A 27253-nucleotide genomic window follows, 5' to 3' on the forward strand; every position below is an offset into this window, starting at 1 on the left:
CACCATCACTTCTCCATAGCTCGTAGGTTCATTGATTTCTAGCAACATGACCTCCAAGACAAGATTACAGTACCACTCTGGAGTAGTACGCGTCCTTGTCGACCTACGAGGCTTGGTACTACCTTGGTCAGAAGCTTCATGATCACTATCATCAGCTTCCACTTCAATTGGTGTAGGCGCCAGTTGAATAACTCCCTGTGCCCTGCTACACACTGGTTGAAGTGATGGTTCAATAACCTCATCAAGTTTCCACCATCCTCCCACTCAACTCTTTCGAGAGAAACTTTTCCTCGAGAAAGGACCCGTTTCTAGAAACAAACACTTTGCTTCCGGATCTAAGATAGGAGGTATACCCAACTATTTTTGGTGTCATATGAAGATGAATTTATCTGCTTTGAGTTCGAGCTTATCAGGCTGAAACTTTTTCACATAAGCGTCACAGCCCCAAACTTTTAAGAAACTTCACCTTAGGTTTCTCGAAACCATAGTTCATATGGTGCTATCTCAACTGAATTACGTGGTGCCCTAAATAAAGTGAATGTGGTTGTCTCTAATGCCTAACCCAAAAACGATAGTGGTAATTCGATAAGAGACATCATAGTATGAACCGCATCCAATATGAAACGACTATGACGTTCGGACACACCATCAAACTATGGTGTTCTAGGTGGCATTAGTTGTGAAACAATTTCCACAATGTCTTAATTGTGTACCAAATTCGCAACTCAGATATTCATCTCTATGATCATATCGTAGACATTTTATCCTCTTGTCACGTCGATCTTCAACTTCACTCTGAAATTACTTGAACCTTTCAATAATTCAGAGTTGTGTTTCATCACGTAAATATACTAGTATCTACTCAAATCATTTGTGAAGTAAGAACATAACGATATCCACTGCGTGCCTCAGCACCCATTGGACTGCACACATCCAAATATATTACTTCCAACAAGTTAATTTCTTGTTCCATCTCACTGGAAAATGAGGCCTCCAGTCATCTTGCCCATGTGGTATGATTTGCATGTCTCAAGTGATTCAAAATCAAGTGAGTCCAAACGATCCATCTGCATGGAGTTTCTTCATGCGTTTGTACCAATAGACATGGGTCACATGTCTTAAACTTTTCAAAAATGAGTGAGTCCAAAGATCCATCAGCATGAGCTTCTTCATGCTTTTTATACCAATATGACTCAAGTGGCACTGCCACAAGTAGGTGGTACTATCATTACTAGTTTATATCTTTTCGCATCAATATTATGAACATGTGTATCACTACGACCGAGATCCAATAAACTATTCATTTTAGGTGCAAGACCATTGAAGGTATTATTGAAATAAACAGAGTAACCATTATTCTCTTTAAATGAATAATCGTATTGCGATAAACACAATCTAATCATGTCTATGCTCAACACAAAAACCAAATAAAAATTATTTAGATTAAACACTAATCTCGATGGTAGAGTGAGCATGCGATGTTTAATCACATCAACCTTGGAAACACTTCAAACACATATTGTCACCTCACCTTTAGCTAGTCTCCGTTTATTCCGCAGTTTTTATTTTGAGTTACTAACACTTAGCAACCAAACCGGTATGTAATACCCTCGTGCTACTAGGAGTACTAGTAAAGTACACATCAATATCATGTATATCCAATATACTTTTGTCAACTTTGCCAGCCTTCTCATCTACCAAGTATCTTGGGTAGTTCCTCTTCAGTGACTGTTCCCCTCATTACAGAAGCACTTAGTATCGGGTTTGGGTTCGACCTTGGGTCTCTTCACTAGAGCAGCAACTGGTTTGCCGTTTTATGAAGTATCACTTCATGCCCTTGCCCTTCTCGAAACTAGTGGTTTTACTAACCATCAACTATTGATGCTCCTGTTGATTTCTACTTTCGTGGTGTCAAACATCGTGAATAGCTCAAGGATCATCATATCTATCCCTGATATGTTGTAGTTCATCATGAAGCTCTAGTAGCTTGGCGGCAGTGACTTTGGAGAACTATCACTATCTCATCTCGAAGATCAACTCCCACTCGATTCAAGCGATTGTAGAACTCACACAATCTGAGCACATGCTTAAGATTGAGCTTTTCTCCCTTACTTTGTAGACAAAGAATCTTGTTGGAGGTCTTATACCTCTCAACAAGGGCACAAGCCTGAAATCCCAATTTCATCCTACGGAACATCTCGTATGTCCCGCGACGTTCGAAACATCTTTAGCGCTTCAATTCTAAGTCGTTTAAGCATTATGCAGTGAACTATCATGAAGTCATAAAAAACGTGTATGTCAGATGTTCGCAACATCTACAGACGACGCTCGGGGTTTAGCACACCGTGCGGTGCATTAAGGACATAAGCCTTATGTGCAGCAATGAGGACAATCCTCAGTTTACGGACCTAGTTCGTATAATTGCTACTTATCATCTTTCAACTAAGTTTTCTCTAGGAACATATTAAAGACAGTAGAGCTACAGCGCAAGCTACAACATAATTTGCAAAGATCTTTTGACTATGTTCATGATAATGAGTTCAATTAATCATATTACTTAAGAACTCCCACTCAAATTGACATCCCTCTATTCATTCGAGTGATACATGATCCATATCGACTAGGCCGTGTCTAATCATCACGTGAGACGGAGTAGTCATCAATGGTGAACATCTCCATGTTGACCGCATCTACTATACGAATCATGTTCGACCTTTTGGTCTCTCGTGTTCCGAGGCCATGTCTGTACATGCTAGACTCGTCAAGTCAACCTAAGTGTTTTGCGTGTGTAAATCTGGCTTACACCCGTTGTATGCGAACGTTAGAATCTATCACACCCGATCATCATGTGGTGCTTCAAAACAATGATCCTTCACAACGGTGCACACTTAGGGGGGACTCGTTTCTTGAAATTTTAGTGAGGGATCATCTTATTTATGCTACTGTCGTTCTAAGTAAATGAGATGTAAAACCATGATAAACATGACATGAAAATCATAAAGTGACATTATATGGCCAATATCATCTTCGCTTTTGATCTCCATCTTCCGGGCGTGGCATGATCACGATTGTCACCGACACAACAACATGATCTCCATCATCCCGTGTTCATGAAGTTGTCTCGCCAACTATTACTTCTACTACTATGGCTATTGGTTAGCAATAAAGTAAAGTAATCATATGACATTTTTTATTGAGACACATGTCATACAATAAATTAAGAAAACTCCAATGGCTCCTGCCGGTTGTCATACTCATCGACATGCTAGTTGTGATTCCTATTACAAGAACATGATCAATATCATACATCACATATATTTCATCACATCCTTTTGGCCATATCACATCACATAGCATACCCTGCAAAAAGAAGTTAGACGTCCTCTAATTGTTGTTGCAAGTTTTACGTGGCTGCTATGGGTTTCTAGCAAGAACGTTTCTCACCTACGTTACAACCACAACGGTGATATGCCAATTGCTATTTACCCTTCATAAGGACCCTCTTCATTGAATCTGATCCGACTAAAGTGGGAGAGACAGACACCCGCTAGCCACCTTATGCAACAAGTGCATGTCAGGCGGTGGAACCAGTCTCACGTAAGTGTATGTGTAAAGTCGGTCCGGGCCGCTTCATACCACAATGTCGTCGAATCAAGATAGGACTAGTAACGGTAAGCAAATTGACCAAATCATCGCCCACAACTACTTGTGTTCTACTCGTGCATAGAATCTACGCATAGACCTAGCTCATGATGCCACTGTTGGGGAACGTTGTAATAATTCAACATTTTCCTACGTGTCACCAAGATCAATCTAGGAGATGCTAGAAACAAGAGAGATGGAGAGCATATTGATACCGTTGAAGATCGCTAAGAGAAGCGTTGAAAAGAACGCGGTTGATGGAGTTGTACTCGCGGCAACAAATCACGGAAGATCCGATCCAAGCGCTGAACGAACGACGCCTCCGCGTTCAACACATGTATAGCCCAGGGACGTATCCTCCTTCTTGATCCAGCAAGGGGGGAGGAGAAGTTGAGGGAGAGCTCCGGTAGCACAACGGAGTGGTGGCAGTGGAGCTCATGGTTTTCTGGTAGAGCTTCACTAAGCACTACGAAGGAGGAGGTGTAGGAGGGGGAAGGGTTGCGCCAGGGGCAAGGGGGTGAGGCTCCCATGTGCCTCCCCACTATATATAGGGGTGGAGGGGGCTGGTTTCTTGCCATCCAAGTCCATTGGGGCGTTGGCAAAGGTGGGAGGAAAGAAATCCCATTCTTTCCCTTCCCCACCGATTGTTATCCGCCTTTTTAGGGATCTTGATCTTATCCCTTCGGGATATGATCTTATTCCTTCTAGGGGGTCTTGGTGCGCCTTGCACAGGGGTGTGGGGCCTTGCCCCCACTACCCACGTTCATGTGGGTCCCCCCATGCAGGTGGGCCCCACTCCGGAACCTTCTAGAACCTTCCCGGTACAATACCAAAAAATCTCGAACATTTTCCGGTGGCAAAATGTAACATCCCAAAATTATAAATTTTGGAATGTTAATATAATTATTAGATTGATTGTTTGTTTGTTTGCTTGAGTGATTGAAACTTGTGTGAAATTTGAAACTTTTCAAAAACTTTTGAATGAGAGGGAATAAAATGACTTTCCCCTTCTCCGGTGAATTCAAATTCAATCATTTAAAAGCAAAGAGAGAAGATGACATGACTTCTTCAACTATAAAGAATTTGAACGGAGTTTGCATTTGAATCCTTTCAAAATATTTGCCCTTGCTTCTATATTTTTCTTCCCCGAGAAAATGCCCCGACAAAATTCTTGCACGCAAGAAAGAGCGGATGAACATGACCCTCAAACACACGGGCATTTTGAAAGTTATTTGAACCCTAAAACTTAGAGGGTCATTTGAAAATTATTTGCAAAATAAAATAAATCTTTTAGGCAAATTTGTGAAAATAATTTTTTCTGAAGTTTTTATTTTTGCCGTGGAAAAATGCCCATCATTTATATTTTATTTTTCTGATAATTTTAGTATATAGAAACTCTTTATTCCGAATTGATTTGAATTCCCTTTTATCGTTTTAGTTTCCTAGTTTTAAAAATAGGAAAGGAATCACTTTTATTTGGAAACACCTGCTGGCCCATTAAGAGTTTTCCTATTTTGGCTCAATAGAAGATCTTCTTCCTCCTCTGTCTTTTCCTCACATCACACAAGCTTTCCTTCCATGGACAGTGAAAACCCCACCTCCGGGATTCGCGAAGTCCTTTCCCTCCTAGCCTCTCCCGTCGCCCCTATAAGAAGCCCCACGTTCTCCTCGTTCCATTCCCATTGAAACCGCCGCCTCTCCCCACCTCCTCCTCCCCCTGTGGACATCACCAGAGTCGGCCATCAGAGAACTCGCCGGCGACCTACCCCTCGCCCCTGCACTCCCTCCCCACCCCTGCCGCGCCTCCCCACCACTTCGGCCCCTCCTCCACCACCCCACCCCGTCGGCCACCCCCCTGCTCCCCAACATCGCCACGACCAGGAAGAACTCCTCCCGTCGGCCCCCCACCTGCACGCCCCCACCCCTTCGGCCCTCCCTCCGCCTCGCCGCCCCCCTCCTCCACCGGAACCGCACCCCCCACCGTCGTCCCCACCCCACCGGAGCTCCACCCCGACCCCAGCCACCATCGGCCACCATTGCCAGCACGGGAGCTACTCCCAGCCACGGTAAGACTCCTCCTCCTGTTTTTCTTTTTTTCTTTTTTTGTATTACCGTTAGATCTAGATCCCACGGTGTAGATTAGAAGGTACTTACCCTTTCGGCTTTTAAACAAAGACCGCCGGTTTTTATTCACTTAACTTATTAGCCAGAGAATTCTCGTTAAGCTTCGGCCATTCGCTGGCTAGCCTACCAGCGCACAGCCCCGCAGCCAATCAGGGACTGCCACGTAGTTAGTTAGCTTTTATTCTATTTTTTCTGTTTAATTCCAAAAACAGAAAAGTTCCAATCTTGTTTAACCCATATCTTTTGATCCCTAAGTCCAATGATGTTGATTCTTTTCCCAGTAGCTCACAAATTTCCTGTAGTTCTTAAAAACATATAATTTGTCTATGTTTGAAATTTTAAAATTTAAATTAGATCAGATTTAGTTTAAACATTGTTTTTCCTATTCCAGGAGTTTAAAAATAGCTTTTAATTTGATTCCTTCTGCTACTGATCACTAGTGATCGTATTTATCAGTGGTAAAAATGTCAGATTTGTTTGAGTATTTTAGCTCACTGTTTCTTGTGAAACAATTTCTGTTTCACCTATTTTAGGATTTCGGCTAATTCCTTTTCTATTTTTGTTTTAAAATATTTTCTTTATTATTTCAGAAAGATTACGGTTTTGTTTATGTTAGTTAAACAGTAGTTTTGCAACAAGTTTTTATTTTAGTTTTATTTGTTTTCACGAAATCAATTCTAGTTCCTTAGTAACTTGCAATTGGTTTCCCCACTGTTTCAAATCCCGTTTGGAAGTACTTTCAAATAGTTTTGTGAAAAATACTCTATTTTATCTTAGTTAAATTTATATCTTAGTTCCTTGTTATTATTTTCTGTTGGAAAAAAACCATTTAGTGTTTGATGTAGTAGAGGACTCTCTAGTCTTATTTGAAGTTCCTTTCGGTTTCTTATTCGCTCTCCCTTTTGTTTTGATTGCGAGAATGATTGCTAGTATGAGTGCTTATGTGAATGATATGTTTGTTATATAGATTTCATCGGAGAGTGACGAGTAGTCTATCAAGTTATTTCTCAAGGAATTCTTCTCTGTCAACATCACCAGGCAAGTCACTTTGATCATACTATCACCTATGTTTTATGCATCGTAGTTCTACCATCCTATGCCCAATTGCATGCTGCTTAGGTACTTGGAAATTTTAGTATAGATTGTAGTATCATGTGGTAGGCACACAACAACCCCGATACTTGGCCCCGGACGACAAATTTCATATTGCTATGCTTGAGTAGACGGGATTTCGGTTGAGTGCATAACACGAGTGATGCGAGGTTGATTAAATAATCAAGACCGGTTAAGACAAGATTTTCAAGACCTCAGACGCAATGCAACTCTGGGTGAAGGACGGTTGATTGGCTCCCTGGAGAACCCAGTGGATGACCCGGGATGCTGGGGACGGCCATGACATCCTGCGGAAAGCTTCACCCAGGCTCAAAGAGACGGACGGATATTTTCAAGACCCAAGGCTTACCTGCACAACCACAAGTCATTACGGGCTCTGAGTTGGTTGGACAACGCGGCGACTCTGGACAGGCGGTGCTAGCAGATGTAGAAGAACGGTAGGAATGGATGGGCACCGACAGGGATTCAGAGGGACCCGTTGAAAGACCATGTTTTGATCATCCGGTCTTCAAACACCCTGAAGTGCGAGGACATACTCGGAGCCGATCAAATCTTGTGGGGAACGTGTGCAAAACTCTGCAGAGTACTCAAACCTAATCGATTAGCCTTGTCCACGATCATGGACAACTTGAGCCAAAGGAACTGAAGTTATCTGAAATTCTCAACACAAATAATAATATTGATGTGGATATTATTGACAACATGGGTACGAGAATTGGTGGGTGGAACCATCTCGTTAACAACCAACAATGTAGTAACATTTTGCTTTTAGCCCTCTCTTGATGTAGGAGAAAACTTGCTTTACGCTAAAAACTTATAGCCCCACCTGCCATATATGCATATAGTATAGATGATTACTTTTCACCCCTCTCTTATGTGACTTGCTGGCATATTGAATATGCTGACCTACATGGCTACAACGTCTTATGTTGCATATATTTTTCTTCGACGAGTAAGAGTACGATTCGGGGTTACGGTCTACACTCAACTTGCCGTTGGTGTTTATTGGGACTCCACTCCCTTGACCGCTTCCGATGAGATAATTAAGGTATATATATCAGTTTTACGCTATTTACATGTGATTGCACTTTGATATATACATTGATGTATTGTGTGTGCCAGCATACTGATCCAGGGATGGCACAGATACACAGAGGCTTGACTCGTTTTGAGTCGGGTCGCTACAGAAATGGTATCAGAGCACATGTTGACTGTAGGACGTGACCCCTAGAAACTGGAAATTTCTTAGGAAAGGATCTCTCAATTTTTATTTTATTTTTCAAGAACATCCTTCATTTCTCATCTCTTCTGATTTCATCAAATGTTCTCTCTCACCTCAAATAGTTATACAATCTCCTTACCCCTTCGACCTCATGAAGAATCAACGGAGTTCTACTTCAAAGTAAAGAGGATTTCACACGCATTTGAAGAATTGAAGCTACACCAACAGTAGACTCTCAAGACCCGAAGAACTCAAAGACCCTGAAGTGTCCGAATAATTATATGACCATTAGAAGTCCAAACCCCTTTTATGTACCCATGTTAGATACGATGAATTGTGAGCCGTCATTGGTGTGTGTTTTCTGACGGCCACAACTAAAATCTATTCTCAAAAATATTGTTTGTATTGTGTGTATTTTCCTCCCTCTCTTACCCGTCTCATCCCCAAAACCTCAACCCTACCAGATGGAGTATAAAGCTGGACTTGTAGTCTCTGGACCAATGACCCAGCTGGAAGCTGAGATATGGATTCAAAACATGGAGAACTACTTCGGGAGCAACTTGATCTCAAGGAAGTATGAAGTGGAACACGCTCTCGAGTACTTTACCCAAAGTGCTGCTATCTGGTGGAAAATGCACCATGCCATACAAGGATTTAGTGGAGTAGAAAGTTGGGAAGAATTCAAGAAGACTCTATTAAGATCCCGTCGCATTCAGAAGGGCTATGATAATTCGAAGGAGAAGACTTGTGCATGCAAGATCTGTGGAGAAATAGGACATACCCAGGAAGAACACACGGATGGATGCACTCATTGTGAAGAAAATCACCCAGCTGAGGAGTGCACAAGTAGTCAAGTGACTTGTTTCCTTTGTGAGGGAACCACCCACTACCCAGCTCAGTGTCACATTTACCCCAAGGTGCAACAGGTTGGCAAGCAGCAGAAAGATGCAATGAAGGAAACCCTCAAGAAGAAGATTCTAGAAGAACCTGTGATGAACGAAAATATTGAAGACCATGATGGAGAAGGTCTGACCAGATTTTTCTCCAATGCATGCTACTCATGTGGAGAAGAAGGACATTATTCACAGGACTGCATGAAGAGAAGCCAAGAGTATGTGGGAAACTTCCCGACGGAAGAAGTGGAGTTTGATCCACTTGAAATAGAAGAACTGGCCAAAATAAAGGAGTCCGGAAAGAAGAACAAGTACCCACGGAAGAACCAAATCTCTGCAGACATAGACCTGAGTCATGTCAGATGTTCCAAGTGTATGAAATTTGACCACCACAAATACATGTGCTCAGGAAGGAAGCCGGGAACCCACGGAGCAAAGGCAAACACTAAGACGCCTCGAGACTTGTCAGAACTCATTTGCTTTTGTTGCAAGGAAGCAGGACATTTTGCCAGCGATTGTCCACAAAGGAAGAAAGCTATAATGGAGTAGTTAAGTTTTGACCATGGCAATAAGTGTAATCCGAAGCACTCTTGTTTTTCATAAGATCATGGAGTGAAATTTTTTGTAACAGAAGTCCCTGAGATTGTAATAACATCATGAATAAATGGAATTTATTGTCTCATGATTGTCTATGTTGAAACTGTATGCGTTGTTTCTCTTCGAACAAAGACCTCTGAACAATTATGAGGATATGAGAAAATATGGTCTATGCAGGCATGAGTAATTCATTTTAAGTGTGGTAGTAATCGGTAAACCCACATGATCCATTGAGTAGGAGTGTACCATGATTACCAAGGAGACACATAAATTCCTGTGAGTACCTATTTACTGACACCTGCAGATGACAACTCTCTACGAGTCATTCCTCAAGGGCCCAGAAACGATCATGACCCTGACCAGTGATCATGATTACCCGAAAATCCTGAAGGACATGATGAAGCACATTCATCTTGAAGGAGATGCAGTCTACAAAGGCTACCCATTTGTGGAAAATGGAGTGGAACTTTGGTACGTGGAAGTACACCTCCACCATGTGAAAGGAGTTTGTCCAAAGACTATGGGGCAATACTTTTTCATTTCACGTGTACCACGAGCAACCTTCTTTGATGCTGTTCGTGAAGCTTCCATGGAAGCCATACGTCAGATCGGAGAAATACTTGAAGCAAGACTCCGTCATACCCAGGAATACCTGAGTGAAGTACGTGCGGAGATGATGGACATGAAGCTCATGACCACCATGATGAAGCAAAAGATGGACGATTTCAAGGAACACCTCGGAAAGTTCGAGTGGAACTAAAGTACCTCCAAGAGAGGCAGATGAATAAAGTTGGCAGAAATGCTCGACCATACCGAACCATGTGGATGGCAGCATTTGTAATAAAGTACTTTTGAATTGGAGTTTTTGAGGATAAATTAAGGATGTAATAAAGGATTGATTATGAAATGAATATGATTTATGGAAAGAAGCTATGATGGATCAGCAAACGTTTTCTTAGGAGCATACGAAAACCTGAGAGTTGTGAAGATACGATAGATGTTTCGTTCAGCTTGCAGAACCAATGGATTATCCAAACTTCGTTCGTGGACAAGAGAAATCCTGCAATGCTTGTGAGGGTGCCCTAGTGTTAGAATGCGAGATTCGCTAAACTCTATACAGAGAAATGATTTGGGTGCGGAATGGATTGATCACCATGACGACTTACTCTATCATTTATCTTGCTATTCGGCATGGTAAATCTGAGAGACTTACCCATATAGAGAGACGCCGTTCTTTGAAGCTTTTGTTTAAGCCTTAGAATGGTACAAGGAAAGCCCCATGTACATGGCATTTGTTGTCACGCGTAGGAAATTTTACGGTGAGGATGAAGACAAGACCTCTCTCTCTGCAGGATAACCACAAATGGTAGACCACCATGAGAACCATCGATATGTTATTTAGAATTGACCACGAGACTGTCAGTTAAGAAGACCCAACGAAGGAAGAAGCTTATATCAACAGAAGGACCCTCGTTTGATGGAGACGTTATGAATATAACAGAAGATATGAAGACTGTGAGGAGTCAGATGCCAAAACCCCAGAGGATTGTTAAAATCTTAAGGGACCAGTATCTCTCATTTTATGTGTGGTAGAATCCCACTTTGCAGGAGATTGGATTGTTAGAAGACCCCCAAACCCTAACCTTTCTTTCTAGCCTCTTTGAATCTCGAGGATGAGATTCATTTTAAGTGTGGTAGTTTGTAACATACCAAAATTATAAATTTTGGAATGTTAATATAATTATTAGATTGATTGTTTGTTTGTTTGCTTGAGTGATTGAAACTTGTGTCAAATTTGAAACTTTTCAAAAACTTTTGAATGAGAGGGAATAAAATGACTTTCCCCTTCTCTGGTGAAATCAAATTCAATCATTTAAAAGCAAAGAGAGAAGATGACATGACTTCTTCAACTATAAAGAATTTGAACGGAGTTTGCATTTGAATCCTTTCAAAATATTTGCCCTTGCTTCTATATTTTTCTTCCCCGAGAAAATGCCCCGAAAAAATTCTTGCACGCAAGAAAGAGCGGAGGAACATGACCCTCAAACACACGGGCATTTTGAAAGTTATTTGAACCCTAAAACTTAGAGGGTCATTTGAAAATTATTTGCAAAAGAAAATAAATCTTTTAGGCAAATTTGTGAAAATAATTTTTTCTGAAGTTTTCATTTTTGCCGTGGAAAAATGCCCATCATTTATATTTTATTTTTCTGATAATTTTAGTATATAGAAACTCTTTATTCCGAATTGATTTGAATTCCCTTTTATCGTTTTAGTTTCCTAGTTTTAAAAATAGGAAAGGAATCACTTTTATTTGGAAACACCTGCTGGCCCATTAAGAGTTTTCCTATTTTGGCCCAACAGAAGATCTTCTTCCTCCTCTGTCTCTTCCTCACGTCACAGAAGCTTTCCTTCCATGGACAGAGAAATCCCCACCTCCGGGATTCGCGAAGTCCTTTCCCTCCTAGCCTTTCCCGTCGCCCCTATAAGAAGCTCCACGTTCTCCTCGTTCCATTCCCGTTGAAACCGCCGCCTCTCCCCACCTCCTCCTCCCCCTGTGGACATCGCCGGAGTCAGCCACCAGAGAACTCGCCGGCGACCTACCCCTCGCCCCTGCACTCCCTCCCCACCCCTGCCGCGCCTCCCCACCACTTCGGCCCCTCCTCCACCACCCCACCCCGTCGGCCACCCCCCTGCTCCCCCACATCGCCACGACCAGGAAGAACTCCTCCCGTCGGCCCCCCACCTGCAGGCCCCCCCACTCCTTCGGCCCTCCCTCCGCCTCGCCGCCCCACCCGTCCTCCACCGGCACCGCACCCCCCACCGGCGACCCCACCCCACCGAAGCTCCACCCCGACCCCAGCCACCATCGGCCACCATTGCCAGCACGGGAGCTACTCCCAGCCATGGTAAGACTCCTCCTCTTGTTTTTCTTTTTTTCTTTTTTTTTTGTATTACCGTTAGATCTAGATCCCACGATGTAGATTAGAAGGTACTTACCCTTTCGGTTTTAAACAAAGACCGCCAGTTTTTATTCACTTAACTTATTAGCTAGAGAATTCTCGTTAAGCTTCGGCCATTCATTGGCTAGCCTACGCAGCGCACAGCCCCGCAGCCAATCAGGGATTGCCACGTAGTTAGTTAGCTTTTATTCTATTTTTTCTGTTTAATTCCAAAAACAGAAAAGTTCCAATCTTGTTTAGCCCATAGCTTTTGATCCCTAAGTCCAATGATGTTGATTCTTTTCCCAGTAGCTCACAAATTTCCTGTAGTTCTTAAAAACATATAATTTGTCTATGTTTGAAATTTTCAAATTTAAATTAGATCAGATTTAGTTTAAACATTGTTTTGCCTATTCCAGGAGTTTAAAAATAGCTTTTAGTTTTATTCCTTTTTCTACTGATCACTAGTGATCGTATTTATTAGTGGTAAAAATTTCAGATTTGTTTGAGTATTTGAGCTCACTGTTTCTTGTGAAACAATTTCTGTTTCACCTCTTTTAGGATTTCGGCTAATTCCTTTTCTATTTTTGTTTTAAAATATTTTCTTTATTATTTCAGAAAGATTATGGTTTTGTTTATGTTAGTTAAACAGTAGTTTTGCAACAAGTTTTTATTTTATTTTTATTTGTGTTCACGAAATCAATTCTAGTTCCTTAGTAACTTGCAATTGGTTTCCCCACTGTTTCAAATCCCGTTTGGAAGTACTTTCAAATAGTTTTGTGAAAAATACTCTATTTTGTCTTAGTTAAATTTATATCTTAGTTCCTTGTTATTATTTTCTGTTGGAAAAAAATCATTTAGTGTTTGATGTAGTAGAAGACTCTCTAGTCTTATTTGAAGTTCCTTTCGGTTTCTTATTCGCTCTCCCTTTTGTTTTGATTGCTAGAATGATTGCAAGTATGAGTGCTTATGTGAATGATATGTTTGTTATATAGATTTCATCGGAGAGTGACGAGTAGTCTATCAAGTTATTTCTCGAGAAATTCTTCTTCGTCAACATCACCAGGCAAGTCACTTTGATCATACTATCACCTATGTTTTATGCATCGTAGTTCTACCATCCTATGCCCAATTGCATGCTTCTTAGGTACTTGGAAATTTTAGTATAGATTGTAGTATCATGTGGTAGGCACACAACAACCCCGATACTTGGCCCCGGGACGACAAATTTCATATTGCTATGCTTGAATAGACGGGATTTCGGCTGAGTGCATAACACGAGTGATGCGAGGTTGATTAAATAATCAAGACCGGTTAAGACAAGATTTTCAAGACCTCAGACGCAATGCAAGTCTGGGTGAAGGACGGTTGATCGACTCCCTGGAGAACCCAGTGGATGACCCGGGATGCTGGGGACGGCCATGACATCCTGCGGAAAGCTTCACCCAGGCTCAAAGAGACGGACGGATATTTTCAAGACCCAAGGCTTACCTGCACAGCCACAAGTCATTACGGGCTCTGACTTGGTTGGACAACGCGGCGACTCTGGACAGGCGGTGCTAGCAGATGTAGAAGAACGGTAGGAATGGATGGGCACCGACAGGGATTCAGAGGGACCCGTTGAAAGACCATGTTTTGATTATCCGGTCTTCAAACACCCTGAAGTGCGAGGACATACTCGAAGCCGATCAAATCTTGTGGGGAACATGTGCAAAACTCTGCAGAGTACTCAAACCTAATCGATTAGCCTTGTCCACGGTCATGGACAACTTGAGCCAAAGGAACTGAAGTTATCTGAAATTCTCAACACAAATAATAATATTGATGTGGGTATTATTGACAACATGGGTACAAGAATTGGTGGGTGGAACCATCTCGTTAACAACCAACAATGTAGTAACATTTTGCTTTTAGCCCTCTCTTGATGTAGGAGAAAACTTGCTTTACGCTAAAAACTTATAGCCCCACCTGCCATATATGCATATAGTATAGATGATTACTTTTCACCCCTCTCTTATGTGACTTGCCGGCATATTCAATATGCTGGCCTACACGGCTGCAACATCTTATGTTGCAGATATTTTTCTTCGACGAGTAAGAGTACGATTCGGGGTTACGGTCTACACTCAACTTGCCGTTGGTGTTTATTGGGACTGCACTCCCTTGACCGCTTCCGCTGAGATAATTAAGGTATATATATCAGTTTTACGCTATTTACATGTGATTGCACTTTGATATATAAATTGATGTACTCTGTGTGCCAGCATACTGATCCAGGGATGGCACAGATACACAGAGGCTTGACTTGTTTTGAGTCGGGTCGCTACACAAAAATAGGACTTACCATATATAAATCTTTACCTCCGGACCATTCTATAACTCCCCGCGACGTTCGGGATCTCAACCGGGACTTTGAATAACTTTCGGTAACCACATACAATTCCCATTACAACTCTAGCATCGCCAAACCTTAAGTGTGTAGACCCTACGGGTTCGGGTACCATGCAGACATGATCGAGGCACCTCTCCGGCCAATAACCAATAGCGGGATCTGGATACCGATATTGGCTCCCACATGTTCCACGATGATCTCATCGGATGAACCACGATGTCGGGGACTCGATTAATCCCGTATACAATTTCCTTTGTCTATTGGTATGATACTTGCCAAAGATTCTATCGTCGATATCCCTATACCTTGTTCAATCTCGTTACCGGCAAGTCTCTTTACTCATTTCGTAACACATGATCCTATGACTAATTCTTCGTCACACTGAGCTCATTATGATGATGGATTACCGAGTGGGCCCAAAGATACCTCTCCGTTACACGGAGTGACAAATCCCAGTCTTGATTCGTACCAACCCAGCATGCACTTTCGGAGATACCTATAGTGCACCTTTATGTAACGAAGTTACGTTGTGACGTTTGATACGCCCAAAGAATTCCTACGGTATTCGGGAGTTGCACAATCTCATGGTCTAATGAAATGATACTTGACATTAGTAAAGCTCTAGTAGATGAACTACACGATCTTGTGCTATGCTTAGGATTGGATCTTGTCCATCACATCATTCTCCTAATGATGGGATCCCGTTATCAACGACATCCAATGTCCACGGTCAGGAAACCATGACTATCTATTGATCAACGAGCCAGTCAACTAGAGGCTCACTCGAGACATGGTGTGGTCTATGTATTCACACATGTATTATAGTTTCCGGGTAATACAATCATAGCATGAACAATGGAAAATTATCATGAACAAGGAAATATAATAATAACCATTTTATTATTGCCTCTAGGGCATATTTCCAACACTAGGGTTCTTCGTGGGGAGGAGATTTCTTTTCTTTTCTGTTTCTACTACCGAAAGTCAAAATCGAATGGCTCTGATACCATTGATAGATTGCTTTTGATCGGATCGGTTTGAACTTCGTGGTAGTAGGGAGTAGGAGATGGTGGATTACCTTCTCCTTGGTTCGATGTGCCTGCTCGAGTGGCCATGGTAGAGGGGGCGACGGTGGTGATGGCAGAGAGCGGTGAGGTGGTGGCGGTGCTTCCCGTGAGCACTGCGCTAGCCCTAGATCAGCAGGCGATATCGGTGGATGATTGGTGACGCGGTTAACCTTGTACCGCGTGCCCCGCCCCCCACCTCTTTATATAAAGTGCATGTCACAGGGGCCCAACAACCATGGTTTGGTTGGGCGCCCCTGATTAGGGCGCGATGCAATGGGTCCGGTGGGCCGTTGGGCCCACACGGGAAAGAGATCATCCTAACAAGGAAGACTGAGCAGGCCTCGGTTGGTCCGGCCTCAGGTTCTCCATCTCCTCTTCCATGGTCATCTTCTCCTCCTTTTGCCTCTTCTCATGGTCAATCATGGAGATGGATGTGTCTTTCACACAGAAAACCATAGGACCCAGCTCTGCCAGACATTATGTATCCTTTGCCCACACACGTTGCATATACTCCTTGGTTGGGCTTTAGCCGATATCATAGAGAGCGCTACTGGGATGCAGGTGGCATGGCATCCCAATCCAACAGTTGACATAGTTTCCGATGCCTTGCAGAGTTATGGAAGTACTGGAGCAGATAAGTTTTCAGCCTTCCTCACCAAGTCCTGTTACATATGGCATGATGTCAGTGAGATCTTCTGGGCTTCCAACAATTGAGATATCATTTCCCAAGCCTCATGGAGACCCTTAACATGGGTGAAATGGTGTGCAGTAGTCTCCTTGATATTGGGTTGACTTCAATTGGAAGTATACATTCAGGAGTGTTAGGTGATGAGACTCTGGGACAAACAAGAATTTTTTCCCTTTTTGGCGTGCTCTTCCTTTGCTCGATCTTCTATATAGAAGAAAACTGAGCGTGCATAGAGTGATGGGGTTGTACATTAGGGGTAGTCCTACGGACCGGAATCCCTAGGCTTGCCCAAGAACATACATGGACATCAGTGTCCCAAATGTCGCATGCGCAGTCATAGTCTCACTCGGACAAGTATGTGTTCACTCGGCTCACATGACTTCACTCGGACTATTGCATATCATTCAAACGTCCCTCAACACTCAGACTACAGTAGGACGTGGACAACAAAGAGACTACAACGACCACATACTTGAACTATTACATGAAGTGCAGTGAAGACACACATTATCAATAACGCCGTAGTTAGAGCTGTCGTTACTAGTAACTTCCGTAGTTATTAGAATTTATTTGCCCTTGTAATGAAGTCCGTCCGGTTGTGGCACACTCCATATAAGCCACTCCGGGCTCTTGAGCAACGATTCAACATTCTCTACTATATGACATTCTATAATTCAACACCAGCCTTCGAGACTCGAGAAGTAGTCATTACCACTCCCGAGTGGGGCCCGAACTCATACAATCAAGTGTATCCTCTGCTCCCTAGCTAGGCTCGGCCCCTCATTTGTACCCCTAGTACGATTGTCAGGATCATTCCCACTACAGTTGGCGCCCCTCGTGGGGCCGTGCATCTAGCAAATCCGGCACAGTAGGAGTTTTACCTTTTCCGTCATCATGATGACACTCGGCGGAGAGATCCTTTTCAGCTCCCTCAGCTTCGTCGTTGACGATTCAGCGTGGCTGTAGAATGCACCACTGGACACTGACACCCTCCCTGCTCAAGGTACGTCGCATTTCAGCGCAGTTTCTCACGGGTCATCATCCGACAACCATCAGTGTCGTACAACTCGGTGCCCCCACGCCCCGGTGGGATTTGCCTAAAGCGCTTCAGGCGCTCGTGGTTGCAGCGGTGTATCAATCACGCCATGACCCACCAGTGTATCTCGGGGCAGGTGGCTATGCTCAATTCCGATGAGCCGACCGTCTACCTCTTCCCGTCATTGAGCGAAGAATTACTGGGCGAATCTGACTCCGAAAGCAGCGGAGACACCACTGAGGCCTTGATGGCCAACACGACTAGGGGAGGTGGCCCGGATTCGCCATGGAGAATTCTCCTGAGCGTGATGGTGGGAAGCATCACCATGATGACGGCAGCCACCATGTTTCGTAGCCACTCACAGAGCTGTAGCGGGAAGAACTTAGGTGGAGAAGCGAGCAACCTCTCCGCACTCCCATCACCGGGAACGTCCCGGAAGAAATACGGTTGGAGAATGCACGTTAGGCCACTTTGGCCGAGCGCAAGTGTCTCGAGAGGATCCAACACCCACTGGATGCTCGGGTGAGAGATCGATAGAAGAGGTGTCTAGAGGGGGGGGGGGTGAATATAATACTTGCATGAATTAAAATCCTAGCCTTTTGCCAATTTAATGGTTGGCAGATTTTAGCGATTCTAACAAGTCTAGTGCACCCTACATACGCTAGTCAACAAATATAGCAGCGGAAAAGTAAAGACTTTGCACATGTAGTAAGTACTAGAGTTTAGGAAGATTAAATGCGAAGAAGTTGAAACGACGATTTTTGGCATGGTTTCGATAGGTGGCGCTATCGTACGTCCATGTTAGTGGAGAATTCAACCCATGGAGGGTAAAGGTCACGAGAGTCCATGGAGGGCTCCACCCACAAGGGGTCCACAAAGAAGCAGCCTTGTCTATTCTACCACGGCTTCCGTCCACACAAGACTAGCCTCACTCACAGTTGATCTTCAGGAAGCAGACGATCTCCTTGCCCTTACAAACATCTTGGTCCAACTCCACAACACGAAGTAGGAGGCTCCCAAGAGACACCTAACAAATCTAGGAGGCACCACCCTCCAAAAGGTAATAGGTGTGGTAGAACGATGAACTCCTTGCTCTTGTGCTTCAAAAGATAGTCTCCTCAACACTCAATCACTCTCTCACACATTTGGCATGGGTAGGAGATATTGATTTGGTAGAAAGAAACTTGGGGAGTCTAGAAATCAAGTTTCAAATGATTGGAATTGAATATGTTGATCTCAACACATGAGTAGGTGGCTCTCTCTCAGAGAAAATGGATTTGGCAAGGAAGTGTGTGTTCTGAGTGCTTCCTCTATGAATGAGAGGTAGGTGGAGGGTTATATATAGGCAACACCCAAAATCCAACCGTTACACCTAAAGTGACCAACCAGGTGACACCGAAGTGACAAAATCGGTGGTACCGATTGGCTCAAAAGGGGCAACTTTTGAATCATGGTGGAACCAATATACACAACTCGGTAGAACCGATGTAGTTTCGGTTGCACTGAAGTGGCGGGGTTTGGCTAGGATGAGTGTAAGTCTGAAATCGGTAGGGCCGAGTAGAAGTTGTTGGTGGCATCGGTTTTGGACATTTGGCTTGTGACACATATATTTTGTGGAAGAGTGACTGAGTATTTTTGGTGGCTAAGTCTAAGCACTTGAGCAACAAATTCATCATGATACCTCATCCCCTTTTAATAGTATTTGATTTCCTATGAACTCAAATGTGATATCTCACAAAGTGTAAAATGAAGAGTGTTGTTGCTTGAATCTTGAGCCAATCCTATTCCTTCCTTCATCAAGGGGCTTCTCCTCACAATACTTTAGCCAAAGCTCTGTGTGCACTATACCTGAAATATACTAGGTGAAAGTGTTAGTCCAAGAGAGAATGTATGTTGTCATGAATTATCAAAACTACCAAAGGAGCATATGTGCTTTCATTCTCCCCCTTTTGGTAATTGATGACAACATACAATCAAAGCTTCACATAAAGATAAGCATTAGAATATGACAACTTTGAAAGAAAACATGACTAGTACGAGCTCCCCCTAAATGCGTGCAATCCCTTTTAAAGGATAGTTACTTTGGACTACATGGGCACACACAAGGTAGAAGGACAAGACAAGTCATATAAATCTTGTCTATATGCATCAAACATATGTGAATGAAAAACTTCCATGTTCATGACTCATTCTTGCAAACAATATGTGCAAGATAAAAGAGATCATTATGAACAAGGATATGATGCATATACTTACCTTGTGGTTCTTGAGCATCTTAGCAGTAGGAGTACACTTGGGAAAACAAATGTTAGATAACACAAGAATACTCTATTGTAAAGATGCAAATAGCTTCAAAAGTACCAATATATTGAAGACATATTGAAAATAGGATTTGATGATAGGTATGTCTCCAAGAAATTTAGAACTTTCTCTCCTAAGAATGAATATGTAAGATTACATCTCCCCGTGAATCATAGCATGTGGATATTGGGAGTAGGTCGGGTGAGACAAGTTGAATCAAAAGATAGTGATAGAATAGTGGTATTTGAAACAATTTTATCTCTCTCGCCCATAATATGTGAGGTTTGATACATCTCCTTTGAGTTAGATGTTCCCTTAGGTAGACCTTCCTTTAGGAACATATATCTCCCCTATTGATATTTCTCTCCCTTTTGTGTAAGATTATTGGTGATATTTCTCCCCTATATATAGGTTAATTGGAAGCTTTGATATATCTCCCCCTTTGGCATTAATTTCCAAGAAGGTTAGATGGTAAGGGTTCATTGAGAGAAAGGGATCCTTGATACTTCTCTGTTTGATAAGGGTTCCTTGAACATGAAATAAGAGTTCATTTTAATTTCTCCCCCTTAGATGGTAGGTAAGGGTTCATTGAATGCTCTCCCCCTTTTATATGGATAAGAGTTCCTTGAACTATCTCCCCCTATGTTTGGGATCCCGGATATTTCTCCCTATTATATTGTGGGATCATTGATGATTTCTCCCCCTAGAAGAATAATGCTAAAATTGATTTTGTTTTCAAAAAAGTTTTCATTAACATCTTAGAAGGCAATGAAACATGGGATCATTGATAATCTTTCCCCCTTAAGGCAAAAGTCCAGAAAATATCAACAAATGAAAGACAGTGATAATATCGGTGTCATCGAGGCTATGTGGTTTGGTAGAACCGAGAATGAAAATCATGCCTCTGGGAGAAATCGGTTGGACCGAGTTTCCCAGATCGGTAAGATACCAATTGAGAAATGAAATCAAGACAAGAAACAATTCCAAATTTTTGTTTTTCGAAATATATATATACAAACATTTAGATGTGAGTTGAATGGTTCCCAGGAAGTATGCAATGACTAATGTGAACCATACATTAATCTCCATCTAGATGTGGGGCAGTGGCTAGGTCACCTATATTATAGTATTTGACTTGAGGAGTCAAGCAAGAATGCTTGATCATAGGTCATACTCATCGGTAAGCACAAAAATGGGGTTACCATGTTTAGATTAAGCATTTAATGGCTTCATATCACTTGAGTTGCTTTACCTCATGACTTGGTGTAAAGCTTTATCAAGGATATGAGTTCATACCTTCGAATTATGTTGATGATGTGGTATGTAGGTGAACTTGTCGTGGATACTCAAAGTTGATGTAGATTATCTTGAGTTGGGAGCTATCCTTGTTGTCTTGGTTCAGTTTTCACCTACAATGGTTAGTCATGCACGGAAGAACATAGTAAATGCAAATGACATGAGTGAATTTCATTATCATATAATTGTCAAGGATACGATTTTGTTGTCTTCTTCCTCCATCTCCGAAGAAAGGGCTTGTTGATACTTGGCTATGTCAAGATTGCTTTTGATGTGAGTTGATGGAAATCTTGTGAAGTGTATACCTCCCAAGTACCTACAAAAGGTTAGATGGAATACAAGGGAGCATAGTTTTCCAAGATATAAGATAGTATCATATAAATAGCATCAAGGAATAGAAAATCAATCTCATGCCCTTGCATGCATCCGAGTGAGTCTAGCCCTAGTTTGAACCATCAATGATGTTCAAATCACTCCTCAAATGACAAAATACTTTCTCATCAAGTGGTTTGGTAAAGATATCAGCTAATTGTTTGTTGGTATGAACATGCTTAAGATCTATATCTACTTTACCAACATGATCACGAATGAAATGATGTCGCACTTGAATATGTTTTATTTTAGAATGTTGCACAGGGTTGTAGGCAATTTTATTAGAACTTTCATTGTCACACAACAATGGAACATTTCTAACATGAATTCCATTATCCTTAAGAGTTTGACTCATCCATAGTAATTGCGCACAACATGATCCAGCGGCTATATATTCAGCTTCGACAGTAGATAAAGATATTGAGTTTTGTTTCTTTGATGACCAAGACACAAGAGATCTCCCAAGAAATTGACATGTACCCGAGGTGGATTTTCTATCAACCTCGTCTCCGGCATAGTCCGAGTCGGAATAGCCAACAAGATTAAAAGAAGATCCCTTGGGATACCATATGCCAAAATTTGGTGTATGTATGAGGTATCTCACTATTCTTTCCATAGACAATAGATGACACTCTTTTGGTGCCACTTGGTATCGGGCACACATGCAAACACTCAACATGATATCAGGATGGGAGGCACATAGATATAGCAATGAACCAATCATTGATCGATAAACTCTTTGATCAACTGCTTTGTTCTCCTTAGTGAGGTCAAGATGCCCACTAGTAGGCATGGGGGTTCTCATACCTTTGCACTCTTGCGTATTGAACTTCCCGATTAAGTCCTTGGTGTACTTGATTTGAGAATAAATGTACCTTCTCTCGATTGTTTGATTCTCAATCCAAGGAAGAATTTCAGCTCGCACATCATTGACATCTTGTATTCCTCTCACAACAACTTTCCCAATTTAGCACTAAAATGTGGGTTAGTAGAACCAAAGATAATATCATCCACATATATTTGGCATACAAATAGTTCGCCATTGACTCTTTTAGTGAAAAAGGATGCATCAATTTTACAACTTTCAAAACCCTTTTCAATGGGAAACTTCATTAGGCATTTGTACCAAAGCCTAGGGGCTTGTTTAAGACCATATAAAGCTTTAAAATAGTTTGTAAACATGATTAGATTTCTTAGGGTTCACAAATCTGGGAGGTTCTTTGAGATAAACCTCCTCCTAAATTTCACCATTTAGAAAAGCACTTTTGATATCCATTTGGTAAAGAGTAATCATGGTGATTGGCATAAGCGAGAAGAATACGAATAGCTTCAAGTGTAGAAATGGGGGCATAAGTCTCACCATAGTTCATACCTTCAAACCGCGTGTATCCTTGGGCTACGAGATGCGCCTTGTTGCATACAACTTGTCCATCTTCATCTTGCTTGTTCCGAAACACCCATCTTGTACCAATGATGTTGTGCTTGTCTTCAGGCTTTTCAACAAGTGTCCACACTTGATTCCTCTCGAAGTTGTGTAGCTCTTCATGAATGGCATTCCCCAAGTCCGGGTCTTGAAGGGCTTCTTCTACCTTCAAAGGATCAATATAGAGATGAAAGAATAATGCTCACAAAAGGTAGCTAAACGAGATTTAGAGCGAGTGATTCTCCCGGTTTGTATGTCACCGAAGATTTGATTCACCGGATGATCTTTGTCCACTCTTGCTCGAACTCGTGACAAATTCTTCTTGTTGGATGGTGGAGCTTCTTGATCATCATCATCTTGCACGTTGTCGTTGACGGTGTGATCTCCTTGAGGTGGTGGTGAGGAAGGTTGAGGTGGATCATCACGATGTACTTCTTCCTCTTGTTCATCATGTTGTATACCGCTTGTGGATGCCTCCATGTCATTTTGTGGTTCACCTTGCCACGAAGTAGGAGCTTCTACTTGAATTGATGAACTACTTTCCTTCACTTACATGGGACGAATCTTGCTAATAGGTAGATCTTGGATGGCTTCCAAAGGTTCCTTATCTCCTACATCATTTGGCAATTGTTTGACTTGCGAACCATTAGATTCATCAAACTTCACATCTACAATATCTTCAACTTTTTGAGTGAAGTTGTTGTAGACATGGTAAGTGTGAGAGTTTGATTTGTAAATAAGTCGGAAACCTTCATAAGATTTAGGAGCAAATTTAGTGCGACAATGCTTATCAAGAATGTAGCACTTAGAGCCAAATAGTCGAAAGTATCCAACTTGGGGTTTGTTACCGGTGAGTAGCTCGTATGCCATTTTACCGAGAAGCTTGTGTAAGTAGAGTCGATTTATTGCATGGCAAGATGTTTCCACGACTTCTGCCCAAAAAGTGTCTTTGCGTCTTGTATTCGTCAAGCATCGTTCTGGCCATATTTATGAGAGTCCGGTTCTTCCTCTGAAAAACTCCATTTTGTTAAGGTGTGTATGTCGCCATGAACTCATGTGAGATACCTTCTTCGTCAAGAAAAGTATCCACATTTTGGTTCTTGAACACCGTACCATTGTCGCTCCGAACTTTCTTGGTGTTCACTTCAAACTGATTTTGAGCTTTTTGAGCGAAGTTCTTGAAGATGTGTTGTACCCGCGACTTATCATCAAGAAAGAATACCCACGTAAATCTGGAGAAATCATCAACAATGACTAGAACATAAGAATTTCCACCGAGGCTCTTATAAGCATTGCGACCAAAAAGATCCATGTGAAGCAGCTCGAGTGGCCTTCTTATAGTCATGATGTTCTTCACGGGATGATTTCCACCAACTTGTTTTCCTGCTTGACAAGCACTACAAAGTCTATCTTTGTCAAAGATAACATCTCTAACACCAGGAATGTGATCACCTTTGATAATCTTGTCAAGGTTACGCATACCTACATGTCCTAACCTTCTATGCCATAACCAACCTTTAGAAGATTTTGCAATAAGACATGTACGGGGTTTGTATTTTTTAGTGAAATTGACAATGTATAGATCACCACTACGGAAAAGAGTAAAGACCTTGTTATGATTGTCGCTACGAAACACTTGGCAATCAACTTTCATAAATAGCACATTGAAACCAAAGTCTGCTAGTCTAGATACGGATAGAAGATTGTATCCAAGGGATTCAGCAAGCATGACATTTTGAATGGAAATATCATGAGATATGGCCACCTTACAAAGACCAACTACCTTACCCTTGGAGTTGTCTCCAAAAGTCACATACCTTCGAGGTCCACAGTTTGGTGCGATCTCATGGAACATGTCTTTATCTCCAATCATGTGATCGGTGCATCCACTGTCGAGAACCCACTCCTTTCGACCGGCCATGTAGTCTCTAAGGTTCATCATAAGACTAACGTTCCTCATGGTCTTCTCATACTTGATGTCAAACTATTCATCTTCATTGTAGTATCCATGCTCTACATTGTCGTCGTCGGACGAAATATCCTCGTCATGAGGAACAAGAATTTCATCGTAATTTTGACTATGACTATGTTCATATTTATGCATTCAAATGGCTTCAACGATGACATTGTTAATGGTAATAACATCTCCTTTAGCACGCATGAGGTCGCGAAGCTCAAATAGGCATTTATCAAAATTAGGATGGGTTGGCTTCATTTTGTGAAAGGCAATGCATTTATGGAAAATGATCTCAAGATTTTTTTGTGAATAGTCGGGATACCTTTTCTCTAATTGTTTCCACAAAGTGTGAGCACACTCAATATTTTCCAATTGATTCATCACATTACTTGGCAGTCCTCTAATGATTAGATTAATAGTTTTAAGATTACAAAGCATATCAAGTTCTTCATCATGAGAAGGATGCAAATGATCAATGGGAGGCTCATAGGGATATTCAACATACTTGCGCAAATGGAATTTATCAAATATATCAAGCATTTCATATTTCCATTGTCTAAAATATTCCCCATCAAGAATAGGCACTCTAGAAATAATATTCCCCAAACTAGTCACATCCATCTTCCACCAATGGTGTTTAAACCAAGGTTTTGGAGACCTTGCTGTGATACCAATTGAGAGATCGATATAAGAGGTGGCTAGAGGGGAGGGGGGGGGGTGAATAGACTACTTGCATAAATTAAAATCCTATACTTTTCCCAATTTAATGGTTGGCAGATTTTAGCGATTCTAACAAGTCTAGTGCACCCTACACATGCTAGTCAACAAATATGGTAGTGGAAAAGTAAAGACTTTAAACATGTAGTAAGGAGTAGAGTTTAGGAAGATCAAACGTGAAGAAGTTGACATGGCAATTCTTGGCATGGTTCCGATAGGTGGTGTTATCATACGCCCATGTTAGTGGAGACTTCAACCAACGGTGGGTAACGACTACGAGAGTCCATAGAGGGATCCACCCACAAGGGGTCCTCAAAGAAGCGGCCTTGTCTATTCCACCATGGCTTCCATCCACACACGACTAGCCTCACTCATGGTAGATCTTCACAAAGCACGCGATTTGCTTGCCCTTACAAACATCTTGGTTCAACTACACAACACGAAGTAGGAGGCTCCCATGCGACACCTAATCAATCTAGGAGGCACCACCCTCCAAAAGGTAATAGATGTGGTAGAATGATGAATTTGATAATCTCCTCAACACTCAATCACTCTCTCACAAATTTGGCATGGGTAGGAGAGATTGATTTGATGGAAATCAACTTGGGGACGCTGGAAATCAAGATTCAAATGATTGGAATGGAATATCTTGATCTCAACACATGAGTATATATAGGCAGCACCCAAAATCCAACCACTACACCTAAAGTGACCAACTCGGGGACACCGAAGTTACAAACTCGATGGTACCGACTTGCTCAAAAGGGGAAGCTTTTGAATATCGGTGGAACCGATATACACAACTCGATTGAACCGAAAAGGTGGCTAATGGTCATATGACCCAACTCGGTGCCACCGATACTCAAACTCAGAAATTCTGATTTTGTGTATCTAGGCAACAAAAAGTTGGTCACATGAAATCGGTAGCACCGATGCAGTTTCAGTTGCACCGAAGTGGTAGGGTTTGGCTAGGATCTATCTAAGTGTGAAATCGGTAGGGCCGAGTAGAAATAGTTGGTGGCACCGATTTTGGACATTTGGCTTGGGACAGATATATTTTGTGGAAGATTGGCTGAGTAGTTTTGGTGGCTAACCCTAAGGACTTGAGCAACCAATTCATCATAATATCTCATCCCCTTTTAGTAGTATTGGCTTTCCTATGGACTCAAATGTGATTTCTCACAAAGTGTAGAACAAAGAGTCTTCTTGTTTGAAGCTTGAGCCAATCCTATTCCTTCTTCATCAAGGGTCTTCTCCTCACAATCCTTTAGCCAAAGCTCTCCATGGACTATACCTGAAATATACGAGGTAAAAGTGTTAGTCCAAGAGAATATGTATGTTGTCATGACTTACCAAAACCACCAAGGGAGCATATGTGCTTTCATCAGGTCGCAAGGGATCATCCCAGCTCCAGTCACAATCGTCGGGAGCTATTTATGAACAACTTCCCCCGCCACATCAAGATGATTCG

The sequence above is a fragment of the Hordeum vulgare genome, chromosome 6H (genome assembly GCF_904849725.1).
Source record: "Hordeum vulgare subsp. vulgare chromosome 6H, MorexV3_pseudomolecules_assembly, whole genome shotgun sequence".
In the NCBI taxonomy this organism is placed as follows: Eukaryota; Viridiplantae; Streptophyta; class Magnoliopsida; order Poales; family Poaceae; genus Hordeum; species Hordeum vulgare.